This window comes from Apium graveolens, chromosome 8 (assembly GCF_009905375.1).
Source record: "Apium graveolens cultivar Ventura chromosome 8, ASM990537v1, whole genome shotgun sequence".
In the NCBI taxonomy this organism is placed as follows: domain Eukaryota; kingdom Viridiplantae; phylum Streptophyta; class Magnoliopsida; order Apiales; family Apiaceae; genus Apium; species Apium graveolens.
The window spans coordinates 204,457,662-204,469,723 of record NC_133654.1 but is presented as its reverse complement, the minus strand read 5'-3'; the positions used below and the strand labels follow the sequence as shown (position 1 = coordinate 204,469,723).

The 12,062-nt window shown below is 36.5% G+C and overlaps 1 long non-coding RNA gene across 1 annotated transcript; it reads right to left on the bottom strand.

Moving 5' to 3' along the window:
* Positions 1-252: 252 nt before the first annotated feature.
* On the bottom strand, positions 253-1,029 carry LOC141676847 (uncharacterized). Its single transcript, XR_012557174.1, has 4 exons — positions 974-1,029; positions 787-846; positions 548-597; positions 253-444 (listed from the first exon to the last, which is right to left on the bottom strand). It is a non-coding gene; the product is annotated as an uncharacterized LOC141676847 (long non-coding RNA).
* Between the last annotated feature and the right edge of the window lie 11,033 nt (positions 1,030-12,062).

Below are 12,062 nucleotides of genomic sequence, written 5' to 3'. Positions count from 1 at the left end.
TTTCTTCTTTAAAAGTAATGTATAATTATTTTTGAGATATCAGTATTTATTCATTAAAAGTGATGTACAATTGTTTTTTGACATCAGTATTAATTCATTAAAATACGTGTTTGCATCTCAGTATTTCAGCACTATTTTTATTTTTGAAGTTAAATGCTGCAATTGGAAGATCTGAGAATTAATATATATTTGAAATTCTACACTGCCAGTGCAAACTACAAAGATTATTTGATGAAATATTTACAAGATTTTCAGCAAGATCAGATCAACCAAATCAAGAGTCACACTAGTTCCCCCTGTTATGATACAAAGTTGTGCGCACTAGTAAGCTGGTTTTGCAACAACTTTACTTTGATGCTTGAGGACTTTGTAATAGAGCAGCTATATCCAGTCCATGACTCCCACTCCGTTGTAGTCCCTCCACAGTTGATAAAAGTGAGTAATCTGCGGGTTTCACAATAGCTCTTTGTCTCAGAATATGGAGGTGATCTTGATTTGGAAGCAACTCGACATCATAGTTGAAGAGTAAGATTGTTGTTGCACTTACATTGAGGTTTTCGGGAGCAGGGAAGATCTTTCTTTAAGCACCAAGCAACTCTACAAAATAAACTAAGCTAGTTCATGGCGTGCTTATAAAAAACTAGTAGATATCATATCTATAGAAACTTACGAATTGTTATTTGAAGATGACATGCTGGATACAAGATTCCTGTAAAATATACAAAAGGAATTTAAAGAAATATTGATATTTAGTTTATAGAGTATATGAAGCAGGAAGAAACCTACACATTAGATGGCTGGCAGTTATATTCAGCTGTCCGTGAAAAATTGTTGTAAGATACATCACTGCAGCCAATACAATTATGAAATTTGTGAATACGATAAACATGGAACTTAATAATGATCCATCCTGGCATGTGGTTTCTCTAAATCTAGATGATATATTGAACTAAAAGCTGTGTAAAGAACTAACAAATTTTCTTTGCTGCCAGAAATCCAACTTGGTATCTCTCCAGTCAATGAATTGTGATTCAGATACCTACATTCGATTACAAGTTGGTGTCACACTTCTGAGTACATTATTTTGCAAATTACATAGAGGCTAAAGTAAACAGGTATAGGAAAGAAGATAAATTATGCAAGTCCAGCTATCCGAGTTAGTTGCATGTGTTCCTGGAAGGTAATAATTTCTTATAATAAGTATTTGAAACAAATTCACATACAGATATTGTATACTAAGGTCGTTTAAGAGCGCCATTGAATCTGGTATTTGGCCAGTCAACCGATTAAAGCTCAGATCTCTGCAAACAAATAAAATAAAACTCAAAATGATAAAATTTTGATATATTTCCTAGCATACATGTTTCTGCAGGTTTTTGCATTCAACATGGCACATCACACGCTACACAAGCATATAAAGCTAATTTTTAGGACCTAACTGTAAAAGTAGAACAATAATTTTGAAAATCCAGAAGTACCCTCATAATTTATAATGTTCTTCTTTATATGCATAGACAGAACAGTGTAACTAAATTATTATAAGGAGAGTCTCTGAATGTGCTAATGAATTCTACATAGTAATACTTAAAAATATAGGTCTCTGTTGTGTGCTTGTATCGACTAATGCATCTGTAAAAACATATATAGTACATTGTAATCCCTCACACGCGCATGCACAGACATACATTGTGAGGAACTCCATTACCAGAAATTAGTACCGGATTGAGCAATAATAAAAGTTAGCTTACAGGGTTTTTAGTTGACCAAGTACTCCAAAGTATTCTGGAATTGCACCATTGATCAAGCAATTTCTTAATATCCTGCAAAAGAAAGAAATGTTAACTAATTTTTTCAGGGAAACACATCTGCATCAGACAAAATTTATGTACGACTTACAGCACATGCAAGGATTGCATATCTTTTAAATCTGGGATAGTCGATTTTCTTCCAGTCAGATCAGATATCCTCCTATCAACAGAAAGCACAGAAGTAATCAACTGATCTCAAAAGTCCAAACCAAAAATCAACTACAATGATAGAAAGTCATGAAGGTATTAAACATTGGCTAGATATTTGAGCAGTTCTTACAGTTCTATTAGATTTCTCAGACGGGAGATGCTCAAAGGAATTGGACCCTCCAGTCCTATTCCCTGCAAGTCCCTGCACAAAATTTGAAGTTTATTGAGAGGTATATGTAACCGTAGTTTCTAGAATATGTACTAACAACCAAGTAGAACCAAACTGAAGCATAATCGACCAAAATTACTCACAGTCTTGTCATATTTGTCCAGTTTCCAATGAAATCGGGTATCTTCCCAGAGAAATCATTCCCATCTATCCTACTACAAGGAGTAGATAATTTTAAGACTCTGCTAAACTTAGAAATATACAGTATAGATGAAGTAGTACTTACAAATCCTCTAGATTCCTCAGGTTTCCAAATGTTTCTGGTATTGTTCCATTTAATTTATTTGCAGAAACAACGTTGTGAAGATTGTTTGCAAAATTTCCATCAATAGATAAATAATGATAGAAGTGTTAAATCATTATGTAATTATGTTTTAATTATGATAAAAATGTGAACACATTATGTAATAAATAAAAGCCCTCCATGAAGAACCCTTTAGGCATGTAATTATAATTCTTACAATCTCCTCAAGCCAATCAAACTTCCAAAGTTTCGAGGAATAGGCCCTTCAAGTAGATTATCTTCCAAAAACCTGAAAAGTTCAGCTCAGATTAAGTCAACCAAAGGTTATACTTGAAATCCAAGTCATATAGATCACATTTTCACTTACAGTGTTAGATATATTTGATAATGTCATGGCTAATATGTTTTATGTTTAGCTTTCAGATCTTGTGTGAACAGGATAGATCAATACTTAACTGTTGATCAGTACTTATACTGGAAGTCAGGACTTAGGGATATCAGTACTCATATTATCAGGAGATAATCATCAGAAGATAGATATCAGAACTTAAGTGCTGGAGGAAAATCAGATAAGGACAGTAGCTGATTAAAGGAAAGAAGATCGAGATAAACATAAGAAGAGATATGCATGAAGAAGGAATTCCGTGAAGAATAGAATACTTGGAATAGAAGATATCTGATTGATATATTTTAGGAAGCAGAATTATATTCCATATCAATTAGCGATTATCTTGTAACTGTGTAGTATATAAACACATGCATAGGGTTTACACTATAAGTGTTATCATTATCGAAGTTATTATTCTATATAACCTTAGCAGCTCTCGTGATATTTGTTCATCACTGAGAGGTAACAGTTCTATACTGTAATAGAGTTTATTGTTTCAATAAAGTTTGTATTCTGTTACTTAAGTTCTTTAAGTTTGATTTGAGTGTACTATACACTGTATTCACCCCCTCTACAGTGTGTGTGACCTAACAATTGGTATCAGAGCCTATCTGTTAACATACATACAGTTAAAGATCCAAACACAATCATGTCGGACACAGAAACTCCAACTAAGCCTACTAAAACCGAGGAACCACCGAAGACACAAATTCAGAGTCGGTATGAGACCATCAGAGTCCCCATACTGAGACCATCTGAATATCCCATATGGAAGGTAAGGATGACCATGTTCCTGGAAGCAACAGATCCAGAATACCTTGATAGAATCAAGGAAGGTCCTCACAAACCAACCAAACTCGCTGTTGCAGTTGCAGGTGAAGCAGCAATGACCGTACCAAAGGAGAAGAGTGATTATACTGCTGAGGACATAGCATCAATTGCTAAGGATGCTAAGGTACGACACTTACTGCATAGTGCCATTGATAATGTAATGTCAAACAGGGTAATCAACTGCAAGACTGCTAAAGAGATATGGGATGCTCTGGAAACAAGATGTCAGGGAACTGACACAATTAAGAAGAACAGGAAGACAATACTCACTCAAGAGTATGAACACTTTGACTCAAAGACTAATGAGTCATTGAATGATTTATATGATAGATTTGTCAAACTTTTGAATGATTTGTCATTGGTTGATAAAGAGTATGATCTTGAAGATTCAAACCTTAAGTTCCTGTTAGCTCTTCCTGAATGCTGGGATTTGAAGGCAACGACAATAAGAGACAACTACAATCTTGATGAAACAACTCTTGACGAAATCTATGGAATGCTCAAGACACACGAGCTGGAGATGGAACAAAAAAGCAAGAGGAAAGGAGGAAAGTCAAGGACAGTTGCTCTTAAGGCTGAAGAAGAATTCCCCAAAACAGCTTCCTTAAAGAAAGACAAGGGTAAAGCTCTTTTCATAAAGTCTGATACTGAGTCATCAAGTTCTGAGAGTGATGATGACTCATATTTTGAAAGCTTGCCTGAGACTGATGCTGATGAGGAGATGATGAAGCTGTGTGCTCTTATGGTGAAAGGAATCACAAAGATTGCATACAGGAAGTTCAGGAAGGGAAAGAAGTTTTCCAGGAAAAGCATAAGTTCTGATAAGAAGAATTTCAGAAGATCTGAAGGCAGAGGAGGAAAGTCTGACAGAGGAGATTACACCAATGTTAAATGCTATAACTGTGGTGAGAAAGGCCACATATCTCCTGACTGTAAGAAGGTAAAGGGTGACAGAGGCAAGGCTCTTGTCACAAAGCAGAAAAGCTGGACAGACACTTCAGACTCTGAAAGTGAGGAGAACTATGCATTGATGACAAATGCTGATAAAGAAAGTGCTGAGAGCAGTTCTGAAGCTGGTGAAACAAAGGGCAACAGGAAAAATATTCTAGTTCTGGACAGTGGATGTTCAGGTCATATGACTGGAAATAAGGCCCTGCTATCAGACTTTGTGGAGAAAGCTGGCCCAAGTGTTTCTTACGGAGATGGCAATATTGGAAAAACATTGGGATATGGCAATATCAATCTTGGGAATGTCATCATTAAAGAAGTAGCTCTGGTCTCAGGACTTAAACACAACCTTCTGAGTATAACTCAAATCTGTGACAGAGGTTATCATGTTGATTTCTTTGAAGAACACTGTGAAATTGTGAGTAAATCTAAAGGCAAAGTTGTTCTGAAAGGATATAGACGTGGTAACATTTATGAAGCTAAGCTTTCAACAAGTACTGATGGCTCTGCAATCTGTCTGTTAAGTAGAGCATCAATTGAAGAAAGCTGGAATTGGCATAAGAAACTCTCTCATTTAAATTTTAACAATATAAATGAACTGGTCAAGAAAGATCTTGTGAGAGGATTGCCAAAAACAGTATTTGCTCCTGATGGTCTTTGTGATTCATGTCTTAAAGCCAAACAAAGAAAATCTTCATTCAAGAGCAAGACTGAATCATCAATTCTTGAGCCTTATCATCTTATACATGTTGATCTATTTGGTCCAGTAAATGTCATGTCTATTGCAAAGAAGAAGTATGCGTTGGTCATAGTGGATGAGTTCACCAGATACACATGGGTGTATTTCTTGCACACAAAAAGTGAAACTGCATCTATCTTGATTGATCATGTCAAACAGCTGGATAAAATGGTCAAAAATTCTGTGAAAATTTTAAGGAGTGATAATGGCACTGAGTTCAAGAATTTGATAATGAAAGAGTTCTGCAAAAGCCATGGAATAAAGCAGGAATTTTCTGCTCCTGGAACTCCACAGCAAAATAGAGTTGTTGAAAGGAAGAATAGAACTCTCATTGAAGCTGCACGTACAATGCTTGAAGAAGCAAAGCTTCCAACCTATTTCTGGGCTGAAGCTGTGCAGACTGCTTGTTTTACTCAAAATGCAACACTCATTAACAAGCATGGAAAAACACCATATGAGATGGTGAAGAAAAAGAAGCCAAATCTGAAATATTTTCATGTATTTGGATGCAAGTGTTTTGTTCTCAAGACTCATCCTGAACAGCTATCAAAGTTTGATCTAAAAGCTGATGAAGGAATCTTTGTTGGATATCCACTTTCCACAAAAGCCTTCAGAGTCTATAATTTGAGAACAAAAGTGGTCATGGAATCTATCAATGTCTCTTTTGATGACAAGAAGATCACTGGTCTTAAAGATTTCGTTGACCATGATCAGATGAGATTTGAAAATGAAGACTCATATTCTGATACTGAAAATCCTGACAGTCTAAGTCCTGATACTACAAACTCTGACGGATTAAACTCTGATGTTATTGAAACTGTGGTGACTATGTTAAAGGAAGATGCACCTATGCAGGGGGAGCATACTCAAGATCCTACCACATCTCAAGAAACATCAGAACATGCATCTGGCTCTTCAAGTTCTGATTCGTCAAGTTCTGATAAGCCAAGTTCTGATAGTGCTGAAAATCTAAATACTGAAGAATCCAACTCAGAGAGCATAGTTTCAGGGGGAGCATCAGAAAATGAAAATGAAGATAGCATGGATAATGGGGGAGCATCCAGTTCTAGAGAAAACATTCCATCTGCAAGGAAGTGGACAAAATCACATACACCTGATTTGATAATTGGAAATCCTGATGCAGGTGTCAGAACTAGAACAGGTACTTCAAATGAGTGTCTATACAATTCTTTTCTCTCTCAGACTGAGCCAAAGAAAGTAGAAGAAGCTCTTCAAGATGCTGATTGGGTGCAAGCAATGCAGGAAGAGTTGAATGAATTTAAAAGAAACAAAGTCTGGACCCTAGTGCCAAGACCAAAGAATAGATTTATTGTTGGTACAAAGTGGGTATTCAGAAACAAAACTGACAGTGATGGTATAATTACAAGGAATAAGGCAAGGCTGGTTGCAAAAGGATATTCTCAACAGGAGGGAATTGATTATGATGAAACATTTGCACCAGTTGCTAGGTTAGAAGCCATAAGGATATTTTTGGCTTATGCTGCTCACAAAAAGTTTACTGTCTTTCAAATGGATGTGAAAAGTGCTTTTCTCAATGGAGAATTGGAGGAAGAGGTATATGTTGAACAACCTCCAGGTTTTGTAGATACCAAACATCCAGATTATGTCTACAGGCTTGATAAAGCACTTTATGGACTTAAGCAAGCTCCTAGAGCATGGTATGAGACTTTAGCTCAGTTTCTTCTGGAAAGTGGATTCAACAGAGGGACAATAGACAAAACACTGTTCTACCTCAACCATGGAAAGGACTTACTTCTGGTCCAGATTTATGTTGATGATATCATTTTTGGATCTACAAATGACAAACTTTGCAAGAAGTTTGCCAAACTAATGCAGTCAAGATATCAGATGAGTATGATGGGGGAACTTAGCTATTTTCTGGGCCTTCAAGTCAAGCAGAATGAGGAAGGCACTTTTATTTGTCAAACCAAGTACACCAGAAACTTGCTAAAGAAATTTGGAATGCAAGATTGTTCAAGTGCATCCACTCCAATGGCCACTGCAACAAAACTGGATAAGGATACCGGTAAATCAGTAGATATTACTGACTACAGAGATTTTGCAGGTTAAAAAATTGACAGGAAAAGCACAAGTGGAAGCTGCCAATTTCTTGGAGGCAGATTGGTTTCTTGGTACAGCAAGAAACAAAAGTCAATTTCCACATCAACTGCAGAAGCAGAGTATATTGCTGCAGGAAGCTGTTGTGCACAGATTCTTTGGATGAAGAATCAGTTACTGGATTATGGGTTAACATATTTCAAAATCCCTATTTACTGTGATAATCAAAGTGCTATTGCTATGACAGGTAATCCAGTTCAACACTCTATGACAAAGCACATCAGCATCAGGTACCACTTCATCAGGGAACATGTGGATGAAGGTACAGTGGAATTGCATTTTGTTCCCACAGATCAACAGTTGGCAGATATCTTCACAAAACAATTATGTGAAGCTACTTTTACAAGATTGGTAAATGAACTTGGAATGGTTTCAGGTTCCTTCTCTAAATCTGCTTAGACTTGTTCTGTGTTATCAGACTTTATGCTCAGTATTTACAGAATTAATCTCATTGTGTATTCTGTGCTTAATTGCTAAATATTTTTAAGTACTGACTGTTGTCTGATATATATTTCTCAACTCTGATAAGTGATATGTCTGTTTCAGTAATTATTCAATCCTATGAGGACAAATGTGCTAGATAACTGACCTAGTAGTCTTCAATAAACAAATGATTCCATGGAAGAAGTAATTATTTCAGTGGAAATCTTATGACACTAGCATATTCTGATATTTGAGCTTAGTTAAGTTTACTTTGTATATCTTATTACTAAGTCATAAATTAGAATAATGCTACTCCTCTGTTAAGTTCTGATACTAGTAAAACTGCTTAATGTACTAAGTGCTGATAAACCTCACTTATCAAAAGAAAAAGCAAAAAGATTAAAGAATAAAATCAGGTACTCCTTTGAGATCTAGAGTAAAAAATGTGGAAAGGACGACCCAAGTGCATTGCTGGTATTAAGTAAATATGCATTAGAAAAGCAAAATATTTTCTTGGTGACTTTTCACACTCTATGATTACTGGAAAAATACTCTGATAAAAGCATAAATTCTGATAAACAGTCGTGACTCACTTACACTGAGAAGCCACTGTAAAATAGAATTTCATAAGATGCATAAAATGAGCACAAAACAGTTGATGTGGACTCAAGCATGAACTCATTAATCTGTAGGTTTCAGGACAATGACAGATCTTTAGCAAAATTTTAGTTATGCCTTATTTCTCAGATGTACTGAAGTGAATCAGACTTTACTCTTTGTCTGTTTTTTTGCTTAATGCACACACTAATCACTCCATCTGAATGATGAAAATTTCTGTGGTGGTCTATGTTATTTTCGATAAACAGTCAGTGTGTCCTTATTGCACAAATTCTGAGGACAAGTTCTAAGTTACACGTTCTGATGATTAAGTTCTGACGTCCATAACTCAGAACTTGTATGAGGATTTACTAAGATGGTCATTCCTTTTTCGAGTTAAGAAATTATGTTCTGATGACTTTTAAGTTCTGGTATAGGTCTAAGTTCTGATTTCTCAGTCTAATCCTTTACTTGGCTTATCTTTGAATAAAATTTGATAACAGTCTCAGTTTGTACTCAAATATGTTGAAGTGGAAGATTAATAGTCACTATGATTAGGATTAATGGTTTTGTACTTGAACAGTCCACTGTTTCTTGTGTCTTGTGCGGTCTAGACAAATCCATCAACCTCAGTACCTACCTCTCATTCTACTCAAGCTACCCTCAGAACTTATCTCAAATCCTATCTCTCCACTTCACAGACTGCTCAACCTTCTTCTTCAGCTGTTCCTCAAACACCTCAAAAGAGGAGGAGAATTACTTTGAGAGATGAATCAGATTTTGAGATCAGATTCCTTCTTCAGAACCTGTGGTAGATGAAGCTGAGAAGGCAACTTCTCAGAAGGATTCTGCAATTAGGGGTTCTAGGCTTCTCAAGAGGCTTAGACGTATGACAGTTCCTGAAACTCCCAAGGAATCCAAATCAACAAGGAAGTACAAGAAACAGAGGGCACAAAGGCCAGTTTCAGATGATTAGGAGGAAGCAGCTAAGGAAGGGGATCAGGAATCTCTGATCTCACAAGACAAGGAATTTGCTCCAGTCACTTCTTCTCCATCAACTCCATCTCAGGAAGCTGTATCTGACAAGGCTAATTCACCTTCTGTGTCTCTTGTTGATCCAGGCACAAGTGCTGAAATTGATATTCAGAACCTGGTTGTGCCTGAAATACTTTTCTTAGAAGCTTCAACAGCAAATAATCCTTCCACAACACCTGTTACTGATGCTGTTCAAACTCCTGAGTTATCACCAACACCTTCTCTGCATCAAGATGTTGATGATCAGATTTTAGGTGAGCATCAGGATATGGCTGTTGATCAGAACTTAGTATCAGATCAGCAATTAGAGGATGCTGAAGCCTCCATTGCTACTCACACTGTTGTCTTATCAGAAGATACTGATTCTCTAAGTTCTGATGCTGCAAATGTTGGAGATACTGGTGAGGCTGCTACAACTGTAGATGCTGATGAAGCAGGTCCTTCAGGACATACTCCTCCACTGACTCTTCCTAAGTCTGAACTGGTAAAGGAGTTTGTTATCAGGGATGCACCAGTACCTTGGAGTGAAACTCCTGCAGGTCAAGAGTGGACTAAGGAATGGAACTCAGTTTCATGTGTTCCAAATGCTTTACATCTTGCTGAGCACTTGACTAAAGCTGATGAAATGTTACATTCTGATGATTTTAAAACCCAGCTTAGAGTCACTGCATTGAGTACTAAACATCTACAAGGTCTTCATTCCAACACTCATGCAGAGCTACACAAGATTCAGGAGAACTTTATCAAACAGGAACAAGTTTGGAAAATTGATAAGAAAAAGTTCTTCCAACCTACCATTGATAGGTTTGCTTATATTGAGAAAACTCAAGAGAAGCAACAAGCTCAGATTGATCAAATTCTGACAAATCAAGCTTCTCAGTAATCGCAACTTACTAAAATCCAGACCTCAGTGGAACTACTTATCTCTCTTTTATTACCTGCTGATGCCAAAAAGGGGGAGAAGGTAATTAAGTCCAAATACAAAACCAACAAGACACTGCAAGGAAAGGATGATGGAAAAGATGACCAAGGAAACTCTGGAATGGGTAGTGGTCATAGTCAAGGTAGAAGGTTTACATCAAGACAAGCTAGTCACAGAACAAGTTCTGATACTGGGAAAAGAATAAGTTCTGCTGCTGGTAAAAGGATAAGTTCTGATGAACTTCTAGATCTTGATGAGGAAATGTCAAGACAATTATTTTTTCAAGAAAATCCAGGGATGGACTTGGAAAGTTTAAAGGAAGAAGAAGCCAGACTTAAATCAGAGAAAGTCACATCTAAATCTGAAGCTTCTGGTAAAAAGTTACTTCCAAAACCTAAAGGCACTGTGATCAAAGAAAGGATACATACTGAAGAAACTTTGGCTAGATCACAACCACAGATAGATCCAAGATCCAAGGGTAAAGAAAAGGTTGGTGAACCTATCAAGCCTTATGTACCTCCTGAGGAAGAAGAAATTACTGATGGAAAAGATGATCTTGCTCTGACTTCAAGAAAAGTTCTTAAAACAACCTCTGACATGGCTCAAGTTGTTCAGAGTCAAGAAATTGTAAGTTCTGATATTCAGAAGAAGCAAGTAACCTCTGACAGTGCTCAAGTTAACTTGATATCAGAAAATAGATCTAAAACACTCCTACCAGGATTCACTAAAGCAAAACAGACTCAATCTTTGAAGACTACTCCAAGTGGTTTTGAAGCAAGAGTAGTTACTGGAAAGGAAGCTAGAGATAAAACTAGATTGGGAAGTGCTGATGAAAGAAGAGTACACAACACTACCGATGATCCAACTTCCTTGAGTGAACCAGGTATTGGAGCAACTCCTGAGAGATTGAATCAACTGGAATCTGTACAGATGGTTTACCATACCTACTTGAAAGAATACATCATGTTGTATTTCATGACAGATGGTAGGGTTTATCATATAAGACAAAATGCCATTCCTTTGAAGTATTTTGAAGAATTGGAGCATGTACTTTTCTTACTTCAAGTGGATGACAGAATAACAGAGACTGCTGCAAACTACTTAAAAGAACAGATTCAGAGACAGAAAAGGCTTTATTCTGTTAAGTCTGACAGCAGATATGTTCCAAAGTACAGAGATCACAATGGTGATATTGTTGATATGAAGCCTAATACTGCACAGATCAGAACGTATCTTAGTATTAAGGGACTTGAATTCAATCTTGAATCTGACAAAGCTTATGTTATAAGACTAGATCAGGAGTTAAGGAAAACAAAGATTAATGATCTCAGAGCTGCAATTTTTCAAACTGGTGAAGATACTGCAGAGCTTAAAGGTGTTAAAAGGAGAATGATTGATGAACTAAGATATGCTGAGAAATGTTTGTTGAAGAACTATCTCAGAACAACTCCTGACATCAGAGAGATCAGAAGATGATGAAGCCAAGTCAAAGATCTACAACTGCTTAAATTCTGATATTTATACAGATTGAAGTTGTTATCAGAAGTTGAAATTGGTAAAACTTTAAGGGCTGTAAGTTGTAGTTATCTAGTCTATTTCTCATGCATTT